Source organism: Sinocyclocheilus grahami, unplaced genomic scaffold (assembly GCF_001515645.1).
Source record: "Sinocyclocheilus grahami isolate Dianchi unplaced genomic scaffold, SAMN03320097.WGS_v1.1 scaffold268.1, whole genome shotgun sequence".
In the NCBI taxonomy this organism is placed as follows: domain Eukaryota; kingdom Metazoa; phylum Chordata; class Actinopteri; order Cypriniformes; family Cyprinidae; genus Sinocyclocheilus; species Sinocyclocheilus grahami.
This window is the reverse complement of record NW_015505447.1, coordinates 1,151,186-1,156,130: the sequence shown is the minus strand read 5'-3', so window position 1 is coordinate 1,156,130 and position 4,945 is coordinate 1,151,186. Positions and strand designations below refer to the sequence as shown.

Here is a 4,945-nt window from a genome sequence, read left to right as displayed (position 1 = left end):
AATTCTAGGCACGAATCGTCGACCGAGAATGCCTGCAGGTCCCCTACCCTCTTGACCGAGGCCAATGCGGTGAGGAGCGCTGTCTTTAATGACAGAACCTTAAGCTCTACTGACTGCAGAGGCTCGAAGGGCTCCTCCTTCAGGGCCATGAGGACCGAGGGGAGATCCCAAGAGGGTAATAGGTGAGGGCGCGGAGGATTTAACCTCCTTGCCCCTCTGAGAAACCTGATGACCAAGTCGTGCTTCCCCAAAGACTTACCGTCTACTGCCTCGTGATGCGCGGCAATGGTGGCAACATACACTTTAAGGGTGGAGGGAGACAGCCATTGCTCCAACCCATCCTGCAGGAAAGAAAGCACGACTCCGATCGTGGCATCTACGGGGGTCTTCCCGGCGGGAAGAGCACCAATCGACGAACAGGTTCCACTTCAGCCTGTAAGCGTGTCTGGTAGACGGGGCTCTAGCTGAAGCGATGGTGTTTACTACCGCTGGAGGTAGCCCACCTAGAACCTCCGCGTCCCGTCCAGGGACCATAAGTGGAGATTCCACAAGTCTGGACGCGGGTGCCAGAGGGTGCCCCCTCTCTGAGAAAGGAGATCCCTCCTCAGAGGAATTTGCCAAGGAGGGGCTGTTGCGAGGAGCATCAGTTCGGGAAACCAAGTCCGACTGGGCCAGTATGGCGCTACCAAGAGGACCTGCTCCTCGTCCTCCCTGACCTTGCACAGTGTCTGTGCGAGAAGGCTCACTGGGGGAAACGCAGATTTGCGTAGGCCCCGAGGCCAGGGAGTAAAACAACTGGCAATGGGACATGTCCGGGGAGGCAAACAGGTCTACCTGAGCGTCCCCAAAGTGCCTCCAAATCAGCTGGACTGTCTCGGGGTGGAGTTGCCATTCTCCCGGAAGGGCGGGCTGACGTGAGAGCTCGTCGGCTGCACGATTGAGCTCGCCTGGGATGTGAACGGCGCGAAGCGACCTCAGATGATTCTGACTCCAGAGGAGGAGATGGCAGGCGAGTTGCGACATGCGACGGGAGCATAGACCACTCTGGTGGTTGATGTACGCAACGGTCGCGGTGTTGTCCGTACGAACCAGTACATGCTTGTCGTGTGGCAGCGATTTGAAGGGGCGCAGAGCCAGCCATACTGCTTGCAACTCGAGGCAGTTGATATGCCACTGCAGTCGGGGCCCCCGACCAGAGCCCCGCAGCTGCATTCCCATTGCACATGGCACCCCAGCCCCTGGCAGAGGCATCTGTTGACACAACAACATGCCTGGATACTTGCCCAAGGGACACCCCTGTCCGAAGAAAGGCAAAATCTGCCCACGGGCTGAAGGTCTGATGGCAGAACGGGGTGACAGAAACCCGGTAAGTGCCGTGTCGCCATGCCCATCTCGGGACCCGGTCGTGAAGCCAACGCTGAAGCGGTCTCATATGATGCAACCCGAGCGGCATGACAGCGGAAGCCATATGCCCCAGGAGCCTTTGAAACTGTTTCAGTGGAACCGCCGTCTTGCGCTGGAAGGCCCCAGGCAGTTCAGCATCGACTGTGCACGCTCTACTGAGAGACGTGCTGAGAGGTTGACCGAGTCCAGCTCCATGCCGAGAAAAGAGATCCTCTGCACCGGGGAGAGTTTGCTCTTTTCCCAGTCGACCCTGAGGTTGATCATTGCGAACCAATCGAAAGGACGGACGCATTGAAAGACTGCGTTTCTGCGTCAACATCCTGAACGGGAGCTTGTGAAGGGCCCGGTTCAGCACGCGAAGGTCAAGGATTGGTCGTAACCCACCGCCTTTCTTGGGTACGATGAAGTATGGGCTGTAAAAACCTGACCTCATCTCGGCTGGAGGGACTGGCTGTATCACGTCCTTCGCCAGCAGGACCGCGATCTCTGCACGCAAGACAGGAGCATCCCTGTCCAGCACAGAGGAGAACCGAATGCCCCTAAACTTGGGAGGGCGCTGGGCGAATTGAATCGCATAGCCGAGTCTGATGGTCTCGAGACGGCCTGGGGAGCATTAACCAGGCCCCCAGCGACTGAACAAGTGGGACTAGGGAAACCACCGACGTACCCACAGTGAGGCAGCGCAGTGGAACACAGGGACCCAACCCGGGAGGCCCGTGCATCCCAGGGTGGGGTCTGAGTGCACGGCGCGCCACTTACCTGGCTCCACGGCTGGGCAGGGGGCTCGTGAGGAGGCATAGTGTCTTTGAACCGAACCCTGCTGCCCATTGGCGAAGGGAGAGGGGGACGGCCATGTGGAGACTGGGTCTCGCGCCCTGCCATCCTCGCACTCTTGGAACCCGGAGAATAAGGAAACTGCTCTTCTGCTGAGGTTTTGGGTAGCCAGTGGCGGAACAGAAAAAAACAGGAACAAAGGTTTCTCCACCCGGCCCTCCGCCGGGGGAAGGAGTGGTGCGGTCACCACCTCCTGAAGAGCCAGATCCAAGAACTCCGGGTCACCCGTCACAGGGACGCCGCCCTCCCTGGCGCTCTACGGGCTTGGCAGGGGCGGAAATGGGCTGCGTCGCTTTCCTGCGGCCAGCTCCACGCTGCGGCCGTTGTGAAGGCTGCTGCTGTGGCCGAGCTGGAGCAGAGGTGGAGGCCGCAGGAGGATGCCCTCTGCAATGAGCAGACAGAAGGGCTGCAGCCGGTGGTGGGGTGGAGACCGTCGGCTGCAGGATGTGTCGAGACGCCTCCGTCTGCTTCTGTGCGGCATAGAACTGTTGGGCAGAGCCCTCCACCGCTTCGCCGAATAAGCCGGCCTGGGAGATCGGGGAGTCCAGGAAGAGATGCTTGTCGACCTCCCTCACATCCGCCAAGGTCAGCCATAGGTGGTGCTCCTGGACCACCAGTGTGGACATCGTCTGATCCAGGGCCCGCGCCGTGACTTTCATTGCCCGAGGTCCGTCGCCGTGCGCAGTTCCTGCAGCACACCTGGGTCAGCACCACCCTCGTGCAACTACTTCCAACACCTTGGCCTGGTGGACTTGCAGGAGGGCCATGGCATGCAGGGCGGAAGCGGCCTGTCCAGCAGCACTGTAAGCCTTAGCCGTCAGAGCAGACGACACCGTGATCCTCAGGTCTCCCTGACCATGAACCGAAGTAGCCCTCCGAGAACCGGAGGAGCTAGAGCGGGGCATGGCAAGGGGGATACCCCCCCGTTTAATGAGGAGGTATCTAGACTGCAACGTCGCGATGGTCATGTTCCCGTACTGAGAACATGACTTATCCATGAGCGCTGCTTCAGTGTGCTGTAAGCCCAGGCACGAGACACAGCGATCATGACCATCAGATGAAGCCAGGAAGTGACCACATCCAGAAACGCATGAGCGGGAAGCCATCTTTAAAAAGACGCCCGTCGCTCGTGGAGCTCTTTTAGATATTTTCTCTTTTAGGAAAAAAAGGAAACACTCTTTTAGAGCAGAAGAGCAGTTTGCCTTTTAGAGAGAGCGCTGAAGCGCCCAGGAGAGGTCGCGGCGAGACCGCAGAATGGCAGCTGCAGCACGCCGAAGATGAGCAGCACTGAATGGCAACCCCCGCTGACGCGCCGTAACACCAACGCTAGGCTGTTTCTTTGCAGACACTCGCGGAGATTCGTCCTAGTAGAAGGCTCGGCTCCGAAGCGAAAAGCTGATGTGCGTTTCCTTTTATACCCGCACTGCAGGGCGGGGTGCGTGTGGCGAAACACGCACACCAACTGTCATTGGCTTGTTTAGTTAACACTCAAAGGTGATTGCGCTCTCGGGCGAGATCCCAATTCATCAGTCACGACTGACGTAACGTAGAACGTGACTGACTGAAAGGGAACTGTATTTACCTTGGCATAGTTGAATAATAACAGTTCTGTACATGTTAATGACATACCGTAAGCCTCAAACACCATTGTTTTCTCCTTCTTATGTAAATCTCGTGCGTGCAAAAGACCACTGAAAAATAGGCGAATCAGAACATAACACTGACTGTGACGCTACAGTTGGGATCACTAATAGTTACGCCCCCAACATTTGCATATACCCGCCCATGTTCTATGCCTACCGCCAGCCGAACCTGCACAGCCGAATCATCAGAAGTTCTGCAGGTATTTTGAAGAAACAAGCGAGGATAATAGTGAAAATGGCAGGTCATGGAAATAAATGTTATGTTCCAGGATGTGCAGGGGATGTGATGTGCAGGGATGGGTTGGTGTCTGTATTCAGAAAGGCACGGAAAACAAGTAGCGCGCGTTCTAATAAAATAACGCAAACCACTAAAGGGACATGGTTAGTTGCTTGCTAGCGGTAGCCTGTTATATTACAGTAGATTGACTGAGGATGATGGCGAATGATTTACAGATCCTGAGCACCACTGACAAGCATCTGATCTTGTAAAATGTGTGGTAAGTACTGCTGCTGTAGTTTACACAGAGCACGTGCGATCGCAAATCTTGAAAGTGAAAGTAAAAAGCCATCGTGCATTCGAAAGCAGTTTCAATGCCCCGCATATATATATAGCGGCTCCCTGATGGCTGCATTTTATATAACGTTACAGTATTACCCAACGATATAACTGCGAGAGACAGTATTGAAATATATATTTTCCCTGTGTTTCCTTCCTGCTGTGTGAGCTACTGATATGAGCTGCACTGTGAAACAGCCAATCAGAGCAGAGCTCAACATTATTATTCATGAACCTTCCAAATAAAGTAAAAACAGACCATTTCATTCTAGGGACAAATCCTAGGGTTGTAAATGGACATGTAAAACCGTGTCTGGAGATTTTTTGCCCTTACCTAAGCCACATACCTTTTATCAGAGAACAATTTAAAATATTGTATCAATGCATTCTATGGCACCTTTAAAAGAACTGGTTCAAAATAGTAATTTGTTCATGAATCAAACTACATTGGATGCACTATTATACACATGGATACAAAATTATTCCAGTAATTAAATTAAATATATAT

The 4,945-nt window shown here is 54.3% G+C and overlaps 1 protein-coding gene across 1 annotated transcript in view; it reads left to right on the top strand.

Annotated features, from left to right (window-relative positions):
* Window positions 1–4,945, top strand: part of LOC107599529 (voltage-dependent calcium channel gamma-4 subunit-like) — an 18,899-nt gene that overhangs the window by 10,732 nt on the left and 3,222 nt on the right. The gene's annotated exons all lie outside the window — the stretch shown is intronic.